Source organism: Lepidochelys kempii, chromosome 6 (assembly GCF_965140265.1).
Source record: "Lepidochelys kempii isolate rLepKem1 chromosome 6, rLepKem1.hap2, whole genome shotgun sequence".
NCBI lineage: Eukaryota > Metazoa > Chordata > Testudines > Cheloniidae > Lepidochelys > Lepidochelys kempii.
This window is the reverse complement of record NC_133261.1, coordinates 60,830,253-60,851,628: the sequence shown is the minus strand read 5'-3', so window position 1 is coordinate 60,851,628 and position 21,376 is coordinate 60,830,253. Positions and strand designations below refer to the sequence as shown.

The 21,376-nt window shown below is 44.7% G+C and overlaps 1 protein-coding gene across 5 annotated transcripts in view; it reads left to right on the top strand.

The window, feature by feature from the left end:
* The window catches only part of AMBRA1 (autophagy and beclin 1 regulator 1), a 197,241-nt gene that overhangs the window by 29,476 nt on the left and 146,389 nt on the right, over positions 1-21,376 (top strand). The window lies entirely within an intron of this gene.

The following is a 21,376-nucleotide window of genomic DNA, read 5'->3' as shown; positions in this document are numbered from 1 at the left end:
GCCTTCCTCTTCAGTCTTTTGTTAAACCCTTCCCATCTAGTCTGAGCTGCCTGGTGCTTCCAGAGTAGACCTTTTCATGATTTGGTCATTTCTTTGGCCATCTGTGATCTCAAAGATGAACTATCCCCCTTCCCCACAATCTTCAGTAGGCATTACTGCTGTATCAGAGGTAACTTCTGAAGGTGTGTCTGTGGGGAGGGATTAGGGAAGAGATCCTTCCCATTAAAGGGAAGGGTGGACTGTCCAGAGGGTGGAGCAGGGAGAGAGGATGTTGAATAGTAATTCTATTGGGCAAACTGTGCTCTCGGGAGTGGTCTGACTGAGACACTGCTTGGAATGTCTGGGCATGGAATGTACTGCAATGTCCACTTTACAGCATGCAACCGATCTACTATGGTGACTGCAGCATGGGCCGTGCCCACCCTGGGGATTGGCACATAGCAATCATGAACAACAGCAGTGATAGTTTATTTCCTCGGAATAGTGTGACCTATGAAGAGTGGGCCCAGAGACTGCAACCACAGGGGTGGGAAGGTGAAGGCTTTATCTTGGAGCTACATTAGGGTGGGCCTTGCAGCAGCATATCTTATCTTAATGGGGGAGGATTGCACTTCCAGGCTCGTTTTGAATACATGACCTTTATTAAACCGATGCAGTTCATATTCGTACCATGAGAAACACTGCTTCTTGTGGCATTGAGCAAGTAGGTAACTGAAAACCATTTTCAGAGCCTGCACCTTTACAGAGAGCCCATTATGCTGAATCTGGCATTCAGAGCTCAGCCTGAGAGTATATCTGTGCTCTGCACAGGAGGGTCATATTAATCACCCCCAAATGTAGTATTTGCTGTACTAGAAAGTGAGTGTCTTACAGACTTCAGATGTGGCAAGTGGAGCAGAGCAGCTCAGCTGAATCTGCACTTCAGACACTGTCTGTGCTGGCTCCGATTGTTGGTCCAGCCACTCTGATATATTACACAGGAGTTGCCATGTTGGGTCAGACCGATGGTCCATCTAGTTTGGCATCCTGTCTGTCAATGGCTTGTACCAGCCACTTCAGAGGAAGCTTGTCTAATCCTTTCTCCAACAATGGCTATTGCCTGATGCTTTTAGAGAAAGGTGAAATCTCCTACTTTGGTGCATGTAACCAGCTGAGCAGTATTGTTCATAGGGATGTTTGATGGAAGGAAATCCTCTTCTTTTCCTTCTCTCCGCAGGTAATCAGCTTATTCTCAGAAGCAGGAGCTGTGATTATCTCAATTGTTTATTTGTATAGCAGGTGGTAGTGGTGATGAAATTAGTCTGCTCTTTCTAATCTCTGCCCCAGTTTTTGACTGTCTATATGAGTGACTCCCACAAGTTGACTGCATGATGATGGTTACTTCCTTTCTTGGTCTAAATTTACTGGTCCTTGATTTTAAGTAAATGCCCTCTGGTCTCATAGGACAGAAGGGAAAAAAGACCGGATTGACTTGTTTTTGTTACAACATTATAACTTTGAAACCGACACTCAGGTGTGTTTTACTCATCTCCTTTCTTGGCCAAATAATTCCCCTCTCATAATACCTCCACTGTACAGCTAACTATCTTAACAGGTTTCAGAGTAGCAGCCGTGTTGGTCTGTATTTGCAAATAGAAAAGGAGTACTTGTGGCACCTTAGAGACTAACAGATGTATTTGAATATAAGCTTTTGTGAGCTACATCCAGTGAAGTGAGCTGTAGCTCACGAAAGCTTATGCTCAAATACATCTATTAGTCTCTAAGGTGCCACAAGTACTCCTTTTCTTCTAACTATCTTAGTATCTGTTCTCTGGGCCAATTCAGTGGTGTGTCAGTAGAAGTAATGAGGTGAAATTAAAAAAAAAAAAAAAAAAGGCTCTCAGAACACTCTGGCAATGAGATGTAATAAGCTGTTCTATAGTCCTTCCAAGGGGAGGGATTTTGAGCCTCCTAATGTGTCACTTAAAACTGCACTGGAGCACACACCATAGAGAGCAATCCTGCTCTGGTTCCCGGGGGGGATTAGTTGTGACCTCTTAAATCTTTTTCATCTCTGATTCCTGTGCTTCAATTTGGGCTGTTTGAGCTGTCACAGATGGTTGTTACTGCTGCACTGTGGCTGTAGCAGCTGTGCACAGTCAGTCACCCAGTCAGTCATTCACCTGTGCAAACAGATGCTTCTTGCCAAGGTAAATGAATTTGGAGTAAGCAGTCTAATGCTTGGGCTTGCTTTGGAATTCATTCCATGGGATTCCTATGGCAAGGAGCCCTGGCTCAGCTCCTGTTAGAAGACACTGCTAAGACGCCAAACTAGGTACCGTGCTTTCTTGTATGTCCCTGTCTCCTGCATCTGCCATGAGACTCTTTCTCCTTCAGGGCTGTTCTTGTGGGTTCATTCACACTTAACAGGAAGTGAATGTGAACCATAAAACAGTGGGGCCAGAGTGCTGGATTGGCTGAACAGTGGGTATAAATCAGCATTAAATGCTTTATGTAGTTAGGCTGGAACAAGCCCATTTGGCTGTTAAATCAAGGAAGTTTCATAAAATCTTGTTACCAAAAAAAAGGGTAACCCCAGAGTGGGGTGGGCATCCTACAAATACCCCACTCCTCTTCCCCCTCCCCCCCATTCACCATCCCCAAATTTACAAATATATTCCTATTCAGAACAGTGGCAAGCCAGCTAATGCTCACCCACTAATTTGCCCTTTCCAGTCATAGGATGGACCCCCACCCAACCTCCCTGCATCCAGGTCTGGTGAGCACCAGAGCCCAAGAACAGGGAGCACTAATGCAGGTTCTTCATAACTGAATTCTAGGCCCCCTTTCATTAGTTGGTTCAATTCCAAAGGGGTGCAGGACACCTCAAAGACCATAACAGATTCCTGCACAGAGGCTCGCGTAATCTAAACTATGTAATATAGTGAGCAGTGGGGGTGGGAATTGAAATGGAGCTGGGAGGATGAGGACTGCAACAGCAAGAGAACAGCTATACATAGCAATCACCTTGTTCTCACAAAATAAATGTACTTGGGTTTGTGGCTAGAGACCACAAAGTATCAAGGTGCAGATTAGGGCTAGAAGAAATCCCTGTGCTAGCTAGTTAGTTGGTTTCTCATAATTTTGTTCACTTTCCTGTTTTCCCCAGCAGCTGTCACTGTTGGGCAGTCGAGTTCTACATGCAGTTTGTCAGGAAACCTAGGATAAAGCAGGACCAGAAGGTGGAGTGTGTTTCATTCACCATCTGTGGGTGGGATCGATTTCCTTGGCCTAGCTTGTCTGGCACAGAAGTAACTCGCTAGGGAAGTCGTTGCTGCAGAGGGTCAAAGAAGTTAATGAGTAATTAATGAAGATTGGCCCTTTCTGGGTTCTGTTGCTGCCCTTAGGCCAGGTCGGGAGTGAAACATTCTGCTTTTTCTGATGGTGCTGGGCTAATTAATTTGGGCTAATAATGAGGACATTAATAAGCATCTAATGAGGTTTTCCCTGACTGACAGCTCTGGCATCATTTGTTAACAGGGACATGTTGCTGAGAACTCCATTTAGCACAGTGTATTGGCTCTCTCACTTGGCTTGGTATGACAACAGGACAGGATGGGACAGGACAGGCAGCCTGACTGTTGCATGCAGCTTTCACTTTCCAAGTGCGTTGATGGGGGCCTTCTGTCAGGGCTCAGATCTGCACTTTTAGCTGCTGTGTGATAAGCTCAATGGTATGATAAGAATTTGGGAGGGAAAAAAAATTCTGGAGGGGGGATTAGAGAGAGTGTGTCATTGACTGCCCTAAACGGTAGTGGGTGAAATCTGGGCTTCAGTTTCTCAAGTATTCTCCGGGTCAGTGCATTTGATAGATACTATATTTGTCATGTATACTTCCACCAGGTATTTTCTCTACCTGTCTTGGATATCAAGGTGGTGGGAGTCTTTGAAGTATCTGAGTGCTGACATGTGAACTTCGTTACTGTATCAAGTGATAAAGGAGGTTGTTAGCAAAAGCTGAATGAAGGGGAAAATAATTGAGCCACAGTTGAGTTTGTTCTCTTTTAACTTCCTGATAACCCTCAAGATTGGCCTCTTTGTTCTAGAATTTTAGTGATTGAAAAGTCAGATTAAATTCTGTTCAAGCCATCCCTATCAGACAGATCAATGGAGGATTGTTACTTAAAAACTGCAATAACGGATGAGGGAGATGGTCCATCTAACCCAATAGCCTGTCCCTGAGAGTTGGCAGTACCAAATTTTTCAGAGAACGGTGCATGAAATCCTTGGAGTGGACTGTTATGGAAGTTTCTTCCTAACCCTCATCAGTAGGGCCCTACCAAATTCAAGGCCATGAAAAATGTGTCATGGACTGTGAAATCTGGTCTTTTGTGTGCTTTTACAGATTTTACAGGGGAGACCAGCGTTTCTCAAATTGGGGGTCCTGACCCAAAAGGGAATTGCAGCGAGGGTCACAAGGTTATTTTAGGGGAGTTGTGATATTGCCACCCTTACTTCTGCACTGCTTTCAGAGCTGGGCAGCCGGAGAGTGGTGGCTGTTAGCCGGGCACCCAGCTCTGAAGGCAGCGCCCCGTCAGCAACAGTGCAGAAGTAAGGGTGGCAATGCCATACCATACCATCCTTACTTCTGTGCTGCCACCTTTAGACCTGGGCAGCCAGAGAGTGGCAGCTGCTGGCTGAGGGCCCAGCTCTGCAGCAAGCAGCACAGAAGTAAGAGTGGCCATACCATCCTTACTTCTGTGGTGTTGCTGGCGGTGGCTCTGCCTTTGGAGCTGGGCTCCCGGCCAGCAGCCACCACGCTCCAGCTGCCCAGCTCTGAAGGCAGTACAGAGGTCATGGTAGCTGCAGTACTGCAACCCCCCCCACACTAACATTGCAAACCCTCCCCCCCACACACACACAACTCCTTTGAGTCAGGACCCCTAAAATGACAACACCCTGAAATTTCAGATTTAAATAGCTGAAATCATGAAATTTACAATTTGAAAAATCCTATTACCATGAAATTGACCAAAATGGACTGTGAATTTGGTAGGGCCCTCCTCATCAGTTAGTGGTTGTCTTTTATTCCCTGAATTAGAAGGGTTTATATTCCCCCTTATTTCTTTGTTTGATGTAATTGATGATCTAGCTGTTTATATAATTGTCTAATCCTTCTTTGAATCTGATAAACCTTTGGCTGTACTGAAATGTCCCTTTTGGTCTCATCTTCAGAGTTTTGTATACAATAGTTTTGTTTAAAGATTTTCATGTGAATTTGATGCTGGTGTAAGGTGCTGGCTTGATGACCTCCAAGGCCAAAGTCTGCTTGCCCTGCTGCTTCTGTTCTAGGAAAAGCTTCTGCCATGTGCTGTCCCCTGCCATTTTGCCTCAAACCTGACCTAGTGAGACCAATCCTAAGAAGAGTAGAAAAACAAACCAAAAAAACCCTCAGTCTCCATGGCGCCTTTGGCTACTCCTCACATGATCAACCATCATGAGTCTGATTGTGGTTTACCTATCTTGGCTGGATTTGGACTAGCAGTCTATAGATGAAACAGGCGCTTTATCCCATGACCGGTGAGCTGAGCCAGCCAGTCCAGTTTGAATTGACTCCTGTGTTGGTGCTTCATCCCTTCCATGGGCATGTCTACACTGCAAACTTAAGTCGACCTATGTTAGGTCAACTTCTAGCCACTGCAGTAATTACTGTGGTGGTTCATGTCCATACTACCCTCCTTCTGTCAATGATGCTTATCCTCACCAGCACTTCCACTGACTTAAGAGGGGCCGTGTAGGGGGCTGAGAGCCAGGGCTCCCAACTCCATGCACAGCACCCTGCTGAGAGCCCGACTGCTACCTCGGGCTCTCGGCTACCCCTGCCTCCTCCAGGAGTCCAGTGGGGAGCCTTGGTGCAGGCAGGGAGCTTGGGGGCAACCCAGCTTGGAGTGGGGAGCCCGGGGAAAGCCCAACTTGGCTCACAGTGGGGAGCCCCTCACCTGCCCCAGGATGACAGCCCAAGCTGTGAGCCAGGCTGGAGCTATGAAATTGACAAGAATGACAGCCAACCACGGATGTAAGTAACCCACAGTGTCTACAAGGACACTGCATCACCCTACCTACTACGACATAAGCTCTACCCCTCTGGTGGAGGTGGAGTTGTTATATCAGTGTAGTAAAGCACTTACTTCAGTGGGAGCAAGGCTAGAATGTGGACACTGATAGAATTAGATTGACATAAGCTGCCTTACATCAGCCTAATTTGGTAGTGAAGACCAGGCCCAAGAGGAAACTTTTTTTTTTTCATTGTCTAGATCCTACCATTAAGAAACTTGGTCTGTTATTCAGCCCAAGTTTTTTTTCCCCACTCCTCTTAGTCATGCCCCCTCAGACCTTGGCATAATTAATTCCTTTCCCTGTGTTAGAAGAGGGAGCATAAGTTTTCCCTCACTCAGCTGTTTGTTTTGGCAAGTAGGGAGTTTGGAAGGTGAATAGATTGGAGATTACAGAAAGAGAAAATAAGAGATGTCATGAGGAAAAATGAGTTGTCAAATCTAGCTAAACCCCCAGCAGTCTCACTGACCCAGATAAAGGTTCAGCCACACATTGGGATGGTTTGTGACTTGGGGGATCTATTCACACTCCTTCCAGCTTTTCCTGAAGCTTGAATCTGGGTTTGTGTTAGAGAAGCCAGCAATATGTGACATCTCAGACTCTTGTGTAAAATAAGCCGCCTGCTTAGACTGCAGAGTTGATCAGATTAAGGTGGGAGGGAGAGACTTGCTTTTATCTGTGGACGTTGCGTGTATGAAGATAACTGCAACTGTAGGCAGACTCTGGAGAGGGGCGGTCTAGACAGGCTGGTTAAAATAAATTTAAAAGTTGGATTTTTGAAAATGCATCTTTTCAAAAATAAACCTATTTGAAATTGTCACTCCATGTTAAGGCCTACATTTACATTTTTATTGACATCACTTAAATTAAATTTAAAAATATTCAAGCAGCACATATTTGAAGTTTTAAAGAAAGTCAAACCATTAAACTAGTGGAAGTCACTGGTTAAAAACCTGGAAACAGTTTGTTGAAGTGCTAAATCAGCATTTGGCACAGTAGCTGCTTCTGCAGGTGCAGAGTATTTTCTTCAACTAGTTCAGTTCAATGACTAGCTCATTCAGAGTTGAGAAACCAATTAAATTGCCAGCTGAAGAAGCAGGAAAGCTTGTTTTCCTCTTCCAGTTTTAATAAACACAAGGTAGGAGAGGATAAGATCTACTAGTTCTAAATTTTGAAGAACATAATGACTAAAACCAATCAGTTTCACTAACTACAGATAATACAGTAGAACCCCATTTATCTGATCTAATTGGGAAACATTGCATAATCAAAAATCCGGATAATTAGGAGAATGGGCAAAGAGCTTCAGCCCTAGGTGGCGGGGCTTCAGTGGTCAGCTTGGTTCAGTTAATATGGAGAGCCAGGTAATGGAGGTTTGGATAAATGGGGTTCTACTGTACTTCCTTTGTTTAAGCAGTTAGTGTTAAATGCAAAATATATTTTGATAAATATTTTTCTTTTATATCAGCACATTTAAGGTAATTTTGTTTAACTAATAACTTAAGAATGCTGCTCTTGTGCATTCTTGATGGAATTCAAATTTCCAATTACAGCTTGACACTGACCACAAATAAAAGACCATAATCATCTAGTAAATTAGAAATACGTCATTCACCCTTTTCTAACATAAAACATGTAAAATTTAAGAATATGGATAAGCTGTATAATTACTTAAGTGTGTATAGATATAGCATAGTCTGCGGGTTAACAAAAAGAAATACCAAATTATACCAACCAATGAGAATGAATTTTCTTTAGGAAACTAAAGTACATATGCAAAACAAGATTGATTGATTATTTAAATCAAGGTTTCCTGCTTGCTGATTTATGTCATGATTAAAATTGGTGGTTTAAAACACTGATTTAAACCAATCCACCTGGGTTTTGGATAAGATTTTGTCCTCTCCATTCGGCCAGTGCTTTAGGCACCAAGTGGCTGTGGTCCGGATTGTGACACCAGTGCTGCTTGAGCTCGGATGCGAAAGTAAATACGAGCATGAAGTTCAGTGCATTAACTGCCTGCACTCCCCACAAGTGTTTTGCCAATGTGTGTCTTTCCCTTTCTATGGGACAGCTGTGAATGCTTTTCATGTTCCTGATGGGAGATGAAGCCAAACCCTCTTAAGCTTTGTCTGCTGCTTCTGGCGGTGCTGTGCAGAGCTCAGGAGCAGTATTGGGGGATGAGAAGATGTGGGAACGAGTTAGAGAGAGTCATGTGCTGGCTTGAGAGTACTGACTCTTCTGCCCATGTCTCCCAGTTCCCATGTTTTCTGTGCTCCCCTCAGGAACATGCAGATTCCTGTCTGCAAATGTCTTTTATGCCTTGAGATCTGCAAAGAAACATCTCATCCATCTAGTTTCCCTTTAGATTTCCTAGACTTTATTTGGTTTCCATATTGCCTTCCTGCCACAAGGGGGTAATGTTGCTGCTGCTCACTGCTTTCCTGCAGCTCATTACAGTATCCAAATGTCTCTTTGAATGCCTGTAGAAAAGAAGAAAATGTGGTTTGAGACTCCTTTTCCCTGAGTCCTAAATTACAGCTTCTGTTCTCAGTTATATGGGTTTGCAAGTGTTTCCCATTACAGTAGAGAAAAAAAATCTATGGGGAAAATGTGTGTCATGGATAGGGAGTGGGAAGGAATGTGTGGTGTTGGCTTGTATGTGAAGGCTCTGTTGGGAGATCAATAGGGTGACCAGATTTTATAGGGACAGTCTCGATACTCAGGGCTTTGTCTTAAAAAGGCGCCTGTTACCCCCCTCGCCCCCATCCCGATTTTACGCTTGCTATCTGGTCACCCTAGGCTACAAGGAAGAAGCAAGTGCTTTGCTTCTTTAATGAAAGTGGGCTCATAGAATAAAGTGAGTTAGAACTACAAAAAAAACCCCATCCAGTGCCATTTAATTTGTCGTGCCCGCCACACCCCTGGCCCTGAGGGCAGGGCAAGCGTGTCCCTATAGTCTGTATTCTCTAGGGCTTTGCTCACTTTAAATAGCTTTCACTCCTTCCCTAGGAGACTGCTCTATAATCCATGTTAAGTGATTTTTTCCTCTTGTCTGAGGAATGCCTGGCAGCTTGTGATAGAGGCTGGCTAGTCACCTTTTAAACGGAGTTGTAAATATTCTCCTTGCCAAGTCTGTCTTGAACAATTACGTAGATCTGTAGGCATGCCTCTCATGTCTCTAGCCTCGGGGTACATTTATGTTAAAAATAAGCAAGCAATTCTTCCACCTCACTTCTCAAGCCCAAACTGCAGATAAGGCAATGATTGTCTCAGGCTAGGAGCAGTCTGGTGTTTAAGCCAAATTGATAGAGAGGGAGCAATCCTGCTTTTACCCAACCAAGGGTAACTATTATACATAAAATGGAGCAGAATACAGTCACTCTTTTACACCTTGATATGGAGGCAAAGCCAGTAGAGTCTGAGTCCCATCATGTAATGCTTGATGCCAATGATCAGACCACTCCGATCAAGCTGTGGCTTGTAGTTGACACCTCTATATATCTATGGACGCAAGTATCAACTGATGTCAGGGCACCATTGTGCTAAATGCCGTGTGCTGTACGAACACCTAGTGAGAGCCTATAAACTGAATAGGCAAGAAAGACAAAGAGTGGAAGAAAGGAAGTAATAATATCGTATCCCCATTTTATAGGTGGGGAACTGAGGCACAGATACTAAATCAGTGGTTTTCAAACTTTTGTACTGGTGACCCCTTTCACATAGCAAGCCTCTGAGTGAGACCCCCCCCAATAAATTAAAAACACTTTTTAATATATTTAACACCATTATAAATGCTGGAGGCAAAGTGGGGTTTGGGGTGGAGGTTGGCAGCTCGCGACTCCCCAGGTAATAACCTCACGACCCCCTGAGCAGTCCCAACCCCGTTTTAGAATCCCTGTACTGAAAGATGTGCCCAAGATCAAACAGGAAAATGGATCCAGATCTTCGAGTTCCATTCCAGTGCCTTACCCACAAGATCAAGCTTTCTCACATTTTGGATTTGCTGTTTTAGGAATGATTAGACAAACCATAAGCACTACAGTCTGCTATTCTGTTTCCAGCTGAACCCACTGCAGAATGCTTCAAAAAAGGCAAAACTTACCAGTTGTGCAAAGCTGTAATATGGGGAGAGGTGGCCCTTCGCCTTGTGACCGGAGAGGGAGGGGTAAAGCAGTGTGCACTGCTAGCTGCTGTATGTGGAGCTGTCAAACAAAAGATAAACACACACAGGAGTACAAGGAAACCATAGGAGTATAGTCAACATGACGGGCAGTGGTGAGTGGTCTCAGCACACTAGAGGCCTAACAGTTGTCCAGTTTTTTTGTGTAAGTATCACACAAAGGAGAGTTTTAAGGAGGGATCTGAAGAAGGCTGAGGTAACTTTGTGGATGTTTAGGGGGAGTTTCTCTCAAATGTGAGGGGCAGCATAGTAGAAACCAGGAAGGTGCTTGTTGGAAAAATTGAGCAGGGGTGGGTAATGGAGGGTGGCACCTGGGTTGATTGGAGACAGGACTTGACATTTCAATAGTGAATGAGTTAGGGTGGGGATGGGCTGTGAAGGGCTTCCTTGACAGTGAAGACAGTTTGATGTGAGAAAGGAGGAGGAACCTGTGGTGAGATTCAAAGGGAGGGATGACATGCTTAAAGTGATAAGCTAAGAAAACTATCTTTGAAGCAGCATTGTGAGTGGATATAAGTGGGGGCAAGATTGCATCTGTCAAGGGCAAAGAGAAGGATGTTGCAATAATAGAGATAGTGAGAGCCTGGATCAGTTTTAGCTGTGTGGATGGATAGGGATGGCCGTAACTTATAAATGTTATGCAGAAAGAATCACTAAGATTTAGATGTAGCATGCATATGAGGACCTAGCCAGAGGTCTAAATCAAAGATGATGCCCAGGTTACAGACAGGGTGGTGGTTGTGTTGACAGTAATTGAGAACAGTGACAAGGCAGAGAGGTTGGGGGTGAAGATGAAGAGCTCTGTTTTAGCTATGCTAAGCTTGAGTTAGATATGGGACAAAGAGATATGAAAGAGACAGGGCAAGATTTTAGCTTGGACAGGTCGGCAGTAGAGAGTTAGATCTGTGAGTTCGGCATAGATGAATTTGTTTGTGGATGAGATTACTCGGAGTAAGGCATAGAGGGAGAAGAGAAGGGGACCAAGGAGAGATCCCCATGGAACCCCCACAGAAAGTTGGAGGGGGGGTGAGGTGGATTCACTTTCCCTTCCTCTCACAGTCTTCCTGTCCTCCCCTTGATGTAGGATCATTTTTAATTTCCCACTTTTTTTGCCCTCTTCAGCTTTTGTCTTTCAGCTAAGGCTATGTCTACACTACACAGCCGTGCTGCTACAGCTGTGTTGCTAAAAGTTGTGCTGTGTAGCCGCTCTTTGTCAGCAGGACAGAGCTCTCCCGCCGACAAAGCACTGTCCATACCGATGCTTTTCGTCGGTAAAACTTTTGTCATTTGGGGGTGTTTTTTTCTTCATGCCCCCTGACAACAAAAGTTTTACCAACGAAAGTGCAGTGTAGACAAAGCCTTAGCCTCTCTCCTCCCTTCAGTTCTATTTTTAATTTCCTCTGTAGCCCTCCTCTTCCCTGAGCTGCTGCAATTCTCTGGCCAAGTTTTAGCTAGCTGTTTTACTCTTTTTTCGGTTAACCCCCCTCCGCTGCCTTTCTCTGTGTTTTCTTTTCCTTGGAAGATGATTATAGAAATAATAAATAACAGTAGTTCACCCCCTTCTTTATAGTAAGCAGCCTCCTGAAATGGGCAGTCCCTGGATGCCTGTATGGTGAACGCTGGACTCTTGCACTCCCAATTGTTGCCACAGCCAGTTGCATAGATGTTGTACTGAAAGGGGCCTAGAGTTCTGAGCCCCAAATGTTAGTTATAAATTTGTGTTTTCATCAGGTTTGGTGGTGAAGTTCCACCTTGGCCTTGGTTTAACTTACACTTCTGAAGCCAGTATTATTGTAGATTTGAGAAAAGTAGGACCAGAATTGGGTTCATAGTGGCACTTTCATTGTAACCTTAACTATGGAGAAGTTAATCACTCTAGAATGCTGATGTTTAAATGGTCATTAGACTTCAGAGTCAACTACTACTTTATAGGAATGGACCATCCATACCACTCTGAGCTGCGTTGGATCACGTTTGGAAGCTTTTGTTTGCATAAGTACTAGAAACTTAACTTACTAAGGATGCTCATACATAAGCATGTTCGCAGAGAGCCATAGTAAACAATACAAAAATAAAACAGATCCCTGCATCGAAGAGCTTACATTCTAAATAGATGAGAGAGGAAGAGAGAACACAATATTTGGAAACCCTATCCTAATCTGCAGTCACACTGTTCATTACCCTTTCCAACTTTGTGCCCATTTCACTCTTGTAGTATGCTCTCATTTAGTTACACCTTTGTTTTAACTCTGTTCTATTAACTGTTTCCAACCTGCAGCCCTCCTCCATCTCCAGATTTCCTCATGCTTACAAGTAACCTATTTCTCAAGCCCCTGGAACTGTTGAATTCCTGCATTGCCCCAGTTTGGAGCAATCAAGAGTCCCTGCTCATGAGATGTCAAGTGCCAAACTTAGCTATTCTGAGACTACCAAAGAAATGCCAGCATGTTCCATAGGCCAGTCCACCCCCAACTAGGCCAGTCCACCCCCACTGTGGTGGTGCATCATTGCTGATGGGGAAAGATCAGGTCTGCCCCTCTCCCAATTGTTTCAGTTTTGACTCACCATTCTAAGTGAAACTGTTCTTACGCAAGCTTCCTTGCACCCACTGTAGCTTCCTATTTTAGGAATAAACTGCTGCTGCTCTTTACTCTGATTCTTTATTATGGAGGGTTGGTGGGAAAAACTGATTCTCCCTCCCTGTAACAATGACTAATAGGGGTTACTCTCGGTTCCTGCTGCAGAGTTGCTCTTGTGTATCTAAAAGCTGGGCTTGTTCCCATCTATGCTCTTGTTTCCAGATTTGTGAGAAAGGGCCCACTCGCACAGGCTCTTCCCCCTTCTCCTCTTTCTTCTGGTAGGGCAGGCTTCCTCAATAGATCTCCATGCTGACAATCTTCCTCCATCAGCTCTTGCAGTGAGTGGAAGAATAAGCTCAGGCTGTCAAAACTTCCCCTTTGATAGAATGAGAAACCTGGACTTTCCAACCTCTTGTGATTAGCACGAATCTTCTCCCCTACCTGAGGCCAAATTAATACATTATAAACTGATCCAAATTGCCCCAATTATCCTTCTTGGATGGAGAGCAGATTTGGCTGTGCTTCGTATGTGCATTGAATTTGAAAAGGTCTGACCGGCCCTCTTTGGAGTTAACTCTCTGATCTGTGCCAAATTCTGTTCATGTAATATAGATCAGCCCCACTACCTTACTATCTTAAATCTCCAACATTCCTTTCCCTTTCAAAGGACAAGAGTTGCACAGGATTGATGAGCAAGTGAAACCTTCCCCAAATGATGTACTTAGACATGTGTGAATTTGGGGAAAGTGGCCTGTAACCTACCCCCTAGCTCTAGTCTCCACCTGGGCCTTTTTGCTTCTCCCCTCGTATTTGCCGACTGTTGGCAATACAAGCCACTTAGAGTGGAAGCCTCTGTCCAAGCCCCTTGACTAAGATTAAGAGGGGATGTAGGTTCTGGAAGCTGTGGGAAACCCATCAGCACCTCCTCTGAGTTTATGGGTCCTCTTCTCCTTGAGGAGTCTGCATGAGATTGCCCATACAACAATAATCTTAAACAGATTTATTAAAATTGGAAGGTCAGCTGAATCAAACACATGACTTGCTTAACATATCCAGATTTACGTTTTTCATAAACTAAACTAGATAGTCCATTCTCAGATTAATTATAAAGGGGGAAAAGGAAAGGCAAATATCTTGCATCTCTTGGAAAGCAATACCCTGACTCCTCTAGACTGGCTTCCTGACTGGAGAAGTTACAGCTGAGCACTGATTCCCCAGGGCCTTGAGCCCAGGCCGGCTCTGAGCATGAGCGAATGGAGAGAGACCTCAATAAATATGAATTTAACCAAAATAGCTATGACTCTGGCTTTCTCCAGTTGAACCATTCTGGTCTGTTGAGTAACTAACATGCATTTTAAAGATTCTCCCCCCACCCCTCCCCCCCTCAACATACATATTTAACAGATTGCTCGAAATAGCTGCCTTTGCGCTGGTGTAATTGTTCCCACTGTTTTTCTTGAGAAAGCACCTGCTGGAACTGAAGTCCAGGGAGCAAGCAGGGTTTATTATCTGCCAAGAAAGTGACAAATTTTTTTTGTTTTGAATTCTATCGAATTGAAATTCCCTCCCAGGGAAAAGCTGGGGTAAGTGGCCTAGATGCTGTCAGAAGGTCCATAGACCTGTTTTTTATTTATAAAATGTCTCGTGGGGCTGAGTTCAGACAAGGCTGGGGCTCTGGGCACACGTTGACGTGATCCCTGAGCAGCTCTCCCACAGCTCTGGGCCCCTTAGGAACAACAGCGGGGCTCCCCTCCCACTCAGGAAAGGCAGTTCTTCCTCCATCCCCTCCAGAGAGGTAGGAAGCCTCCAGTGCTTGACCCCCAATCTGAGGTATATATGCTTGGGCTGGCGGACTGAGCCTGCGAAACTTTTCTACTGCAAAACAGAGTCATCTGTGAGTGCTGGTGGTGGTGACCTCTCAGAGGAGTGGGTCTCGAAGCGAACACACCAGTTAGATGTATGGAGCTATTCACCGCTCTGAGGGCTGCTCTTTCCAGCAGAGTTTGCGTGCTCGAGTAGACATCACTGTCTTGGTTACATTCTGGCACATTTTCAAGCTAGTCCTCATGGTTTGAAGAAAAGAAAGTTTTATTTTAAAAAGTGTAAAACTGAATTTCTGATACAACCAGGTCACTCCAGGCACAGGCGTATCGTGCCTGTGCCTTTAATCTGGCCTTGGTGCTTTTCCAGTCTCTTGAGTGCAGAACTACAAACATGGAGTAAATAGCAACCGTAATAATCAGTCTTTGTTAGTTACTTAGGTTTTCCTCTCTTCCCTCCCCCCAGTCTCAAAAGAACTCCAGCACCTGAAATGCAAAGTGGACGGTCTCTCACTTGGGTAGTCTCCAACTTTGCAAAGTCCTTGCCAAACTAAATAGTATGTTCTCAGCTCTGTTCTCAGTCCTTAGCATGTTCATCACAGAGGCATGCTTCCCATCACTTGCAAACCAGTCCATTAATCACGCTCTGGGTGCTGTAAGATGAGGGATGTCTGCATAATGCTCACTCATCTCCTGTTCTGATTTATGGCCTTTGTCTGCAAGCGACCTAGCAGATTGAGTGCAACCTTGGGTCACTTGAGGAATTAATCACTCTTCCTGGTGCCCACAACACTCACCAAGGGAATACGAGGAGCTCCACCAGAGATGCTGCTTGGCTTTTGTGGCATCAGACAGTTAAACAGAGGTTAATGTTTGAGCCAGAGAGTAGAACTGCTGTTGGGATACAATCAACACCTCAGAGTAGCAGCCATGTTAGTCTGTATCCACAAAAAGAAAAGGAGTACTTGTGGCACCTTAGAGACTAACAAATTTATTTGAGCATGAGCTTGCGTGAGCTACAGCTCACTTCATTGGATGCATGCAGTGGAAAATAAAGCTTATGCTCAAATAAATTTGTTAGTCTCTAAGGTGCCACAAGTACTCCTTTTCTTTTTGCAAATCAACACCTCAGTTCACTTAACAAAATCTGGTGAATTTTGGAGCATTAGCCCTATTTCGCTCAGAGACAGGGGAAGGGATTTTTGTGTCCTCCTTTCCCCCAACTTTTTTCTACGGAGAATTCAAATCCAAGGATCTCTGTCCCTGCAGACTTAAATAAATATATATGTATGTGTTTGATATAGTCCATACCTCATTCTTCTTGTCAGTGTGCTCTTTCCCCTTCTGACAGGTTTCAGAGTAACAGCCGTGTTAGTCTGTATTCGCAAAAAGAAAAGGAGTACTTGTGGCACCTTAGAGACTAACCAATTTATTTGAGCATGAGCTTTCGTGAGCTACAGCTCACTTCATCGGATGCATACCGTGGAAACTGCAGCAGACTTTATATACACACAGAGAATATGAAACAATACCTCCTCCCACCCCACTGTCCTGCTGGTAATAGCTTATCTAAAGTGATCATCAGGTTGGGCCATTTCCAGCACAAATCCAGGTTTTCTCACCCTCCACCCCCCCACACAAATTCACTCTCCTGCTGGTGATAGCCCATCCAAAGTGACAACTCTTTACACAATGTGCATGATAATCAAGTTGGGCCATTTCCTGCACAAATCCAGGTTTTCTCACATCCCCCCACCCCCATACACACACAAACTCACTCTCCTGCTGGTAATAGCTCATCCAAACTGACCACTCTCCAAGTTTAAATCCAAGTTAAACCAGAACATCTGGGGGGGGGGAGGAAAAAACAAGAGGAAATAGGCTACCTTGCATAATGACTTAGCCACTCCCAGTCTCTATTTAAGCCTAAATTAATAGTATCCAATTTGCAAATGAATTCCAATTCAGCAGTTTCTCGCTGGAGTCTGGATTTGAAGTTTTTTTGTTTTAAGATAGTGACCTTCATGTCTGTGATTGCGTGACCAGAGAGATTGAAGTGTTCTCCGACTGGTTTATGAATGTTATAATTCTTGACATCTGATTTGTGTCCATTTATTCTTTTACGTAGAGACTGTCCAGTTTGACCAATGTACATGGCAGAGGGGCATTGCTGGCACATGATGGCATATATCACATTGGTGGATGTGCAGGTGAACGAGCCTCTGATAGTGTGGCTGATGTTATTAGGCCCTGTGATGGTGTCCCCTGAATAGATATGTGGGCACAATTGGCAACGGGCTTTGTTGCAAGGATAAGTTCCTGGGTTAGTGGTTCTGTTGTGTGGTATGTGGTTGTTGGTGAGTATTTGCTTCAGGTTGCGGGGCTGTCTGTAGGCAAGGACTGGCCTGTCTCCCAAGATTTGTGAGAGTGTTGGGTCATCCTTTAGGATAGGTTGTAGATCCTTAATAATGCGTTGGAGGGGTTTTAGTTGGGGGCTGAAGGTGACGGCTAGTGGCGTTCTGTTATTTTCTTTGTTAGGCCTTTCCTGTAGTAGGTAACTTCTGGGAACTCTTCTGGCTCTATCAATCTGTTTCTTTACTTCTGCAGGTGGGTATTGTAGTTGTAAGAAAGCTTGACTGAGATCTTGTAGGTGTTTGTCTCTGTCTGAGGGGTTGGAGCAAATGCGGTTGTATCGCAGAGCTTGGCTGTAGACGATGGATCGTGTGGTGTGGTCAGGGTGAAAACTGGAGGCATGCAGGTAGGAATAGCGGTCAGTAGGTTTCCGGTATAGGGTGGTGTTTATGTGACCATTGTTTATTAGCACTGCAGTGTCTAATAGAGACTGGCAGTGGCTAAGTCATTATGCAAGGTAGCCTATTTCCTCTTGTTTTTTCCTCCCCCCCCCCCCCGATGTTCTGGTTTAACTTGGATTTAAACTTGGAGAGTGGTCAGTTTGGATGAGCTATTACCAGCAGGAGAGTGAGTTTGTGTGTGTATGGGGGTGGGGGGGATGTGAGAAAACCTGGATTTGTGCAGGAAATGGCCCAACTTGATTATCATGCACATTGTGTAAAGAGTTGTCACTTTGGATGGGCTATCACCAGCAGGAGAGTGAATTTGTGTGGGGGGGTGGAGGGTGAGAAAATCTGGATTTGTGCTGGAAATGGCCCAACCTGATGATCACTTTAGATAAGCTATTACCAGCAGGACAGTGGGGTGGGAGGAGGTATTGTTTCATATTCTCTGTGTATATATAAAGTCTGCTGCAGTTTCCACGGTATGCATCCGATGAAGCTCACGAAAGCTCATGCTCAAATAAATTGGTTAGTCTCTAAGGTGCCACAACTACTCCTTTTCTTTCCCCTTCTGTGTCTGAGACTTTCCACCATCCTGGCAGAAGGTTTAGTGTTCTTTCATCTCCTCTTGAGTAGAAAGTTTTTAAAGTTTAATTCCTATAGGTCTCTTATTTGGCAGCGCCATTCTCCATATGACTACATTTTTGTACTGTTGCAAATGCATTCTTCAGTCTCTTCTTTCCCCGTAACCAATCTATTTCTCTGCCTGAGGGCTGGATTCTGCTAGTATGTTTGGAATGGCCCAGGGTAATTCAGAAGGTGTTCCTCCCTCCTCAACTCCCCTCCTCCCCCAACCCTAAATGCTACCATAACATGCCACTCCAATGCTATTGAGTGTGGGGTCCTCCCCGGAATGATGGTCTGGAGAGACTGGGGCCTGAATTTGGAAAACTTGCTTGATTGTGTACTGGACTCACTATACTTCTGCTTCCACCTACCCCGTTTAAAGAAAGAAACCTTTACTGCAGAAAGGTGCACTGTGTACACAGTCTGACAGATGGACTACAGAATGACCAGATAGGGTTGGGGAAAAGCAACCACCAATTCTTGTTAGTCACTGAAGACCAGAAAAAGTCAAAGGGCTAAGGTGCTACAGGGAAAATGTAACTCTGAGAACTGCTGCCACACACACACAGTCCTATCAAAGCTCCCTCTGCTGGACATTCTCCAGGCTACCTGTGTTGGGACATGTGTGCTTTGAACCTCTCCATGTGTGCTTTGAACCTCTCTTGAGCTGAGTAGACTACACCACTCCTCCTGTGGCCCCTCTGGGACATTTTATGAGCACAGGCATACTGTGTGTCCCACCTTCACAGAAATGAGACCATATGGTTCAGCTGCCCATGGCCTCCTATGACCAGTGCTGATTTCAGAGTAGTTTAAGCGCACCCTCTTCCAGAACTTTGCCGTGTGGGTGTTCTGTGTTCACAGTTTAACTCTTCAGGGGTATGTGAGAGTGAAGCAAGCAGATACAGACTTTGCCCAGGATTCTAAACACCATTATCTTTTATTTAGCATGACAAATACACAGATCTAGACAAAATAAAAAACACACCTGTATGTGCAAAAAGAAAAGGAGTACTTGTGGCACCTTAGAGACTAACCAATTTATTTGAGCATGAGCTTTCGTGAGCTACAGCTCACTTCATCAGATGTTTGTATTTCCCTGCCTCCGTTTCCTCATGACTCTGGAGCATTCTCTGGGCTTAGGACTAAGTCCTCTGCGGTGTCTAGGATCTCCCTTCATGTGGCTTCTGTTAAGAATCATAGTGTCTCTCTTGAGGTCAGCTAACTTCTGACTTCCTTGGTTTGTCCCATATTTAAACAAGATGCCCCTGCTATAAACCCATACCAATGTCTTCCTCTCTCCTGCCCAGAGCTTTCTGTGTCTGAGCAATCCAGTCTCTGTTGTTTTTACAGGCTAGCATCAACACCTTAGTTTCTTTGCTCTGTTGCAGAGGATTTTCCTCTTCCCCCTTCCCAATTTGGAGAGAACTGGCTCTCCTTGCTTCAGCCAACCCATTGTCCCAAGGTGTTTCCGCTTGAATAGAGGACCATTAAGATTAATGACCAACCATTGTCTCTGGTCTAACAGGTATGTGACACAGCCCCTGTCACTCCATGGTTGACTCACTATACATTGAGGCATTCCATGATGCAGTACTTTCATATCAACCAAATTCATAAGTTGTACATAGGTTCCATAAATCATCATGACTGCTAAGGCACGTTTCCATCACTAGATGGCTAAGATTACATATTCACCTACTGGTGGTGATTTAGGACTAGTAAAATCAAGCGTGCTGTTCTGCGCTGGATGTCTCTTCCTACTCTTCTGACCCTGTTTGCTTATGCCTGAGCAGTGCTGTTAAGTGATAATCCAGTTCAGATGCCAGTCACAAACTTGGGTTATCTTAAACCATGCAAAAACTGAAATAAACTAGAACAGTGTTTCTCAGCCTGTGGGTCATGACCCAAAATTAGGTTGCCAGGATGTGTCAAAGGGTTGTGTGGGAGGCCCTGGTGGTGGTGATGGGGTTGGGTCCTGCCCCTAGGGGGAGGGGAGGGGTTGAAAGTCACCAAGGAGGGCTGCCCCCCACTTGCTCTATGGTAGCAGCTCTGATACTGAGTATTTGACTGGACTCGGCTCATCTCCCCGCTCCAGGTGTTGAAACCTGGTACATGGGATTGCAGCACTGCCGAGGTTTGGCTCAGCCACTCCTCTGTCATGAAGATGGGGGACCAGCTGGGCCAAATTTGAATGAGAGATGTTACAACCAGACATGTCAGATTACAGTGCCACTCAAATTGTCCAAACCTGACGGGCAGAGATAGAATCAGAGAATTATAGAACTTGAGGGGACTTTGAGAGGTCACCTAGTCCAGTCCACTGCACTCATGGTAGGACTGCATACTATCTAGACCATTCCTGACAGATGTTTGTCTAACCTGCTCTTTAAAATATCCAGTGATGGAGATTCCACAACCTCCCTAGGCAATTTATTCCAGTGCTTAACCATCCTGACAGGAAGTTTTTTTCTTAACATCCAACTTAAACCTCCCTGTCTGAAACTTAAGGGATCCTTGAGGTCACAATGACCCCAGCAGGGAGATGAGCCCAGCCAGCCCCATGGGTCAGGAGCTGTCACTGTGGTACGCACTGTGTACTTTTTTTAGTACTTAAGGAGTATATTGTTTATCATGGGTAAGAAATATTGAGTAAGCCAGATGGTTTTTGTACTAAAACTATTTACTGGGTTGCGACGGGCCATCAAGGTTTACAAATGGGTCCTGAGCCCAAAAAGGTTGAGAACTATAGGACTTAACATTTCAGACTCTGGAGCTTTTTAGCTTTCAGATTCCCGAGTACTGAAGCAGGACTGACAAGGGTTCCACTAACAATAATCTCCTAAATTAGGTCCTTTTCAAGGAACCTGTAGAGTTGTTTACTAGCTCTTCTTTCTTTGAGCTTGAATAGGTTGTGTCTGATCCAAGAGAGTTATGAAATTTCACTTCTTCCCAAGAGCTGTGAAATCGGGCTAGCTATAAAGGGTGGTGGTTGAAGATCCCTGTTTGCTTGCGTGGCTGTAGACAAGTAGGCTGAAATCTGCTCTGTGAAGAGAAGAGACTAAAATGTGAAGGTTTTTGGAAAAACAAATGCTGCCTGCCCTTGAGGAGATCATATGGTCTGGATAAGATTTCGGTCTGACATAGCCATTCATCCCATAATGCTGGTCTCCAGGTCCATAGGAATTAATTATGCAACCCCCTTTAAATATCTGGGCGCAGCATTTGAGGATGAGCAGGAGGTGATGTTGGGCAGCTCTCGATGCCTCACTTGTTGTG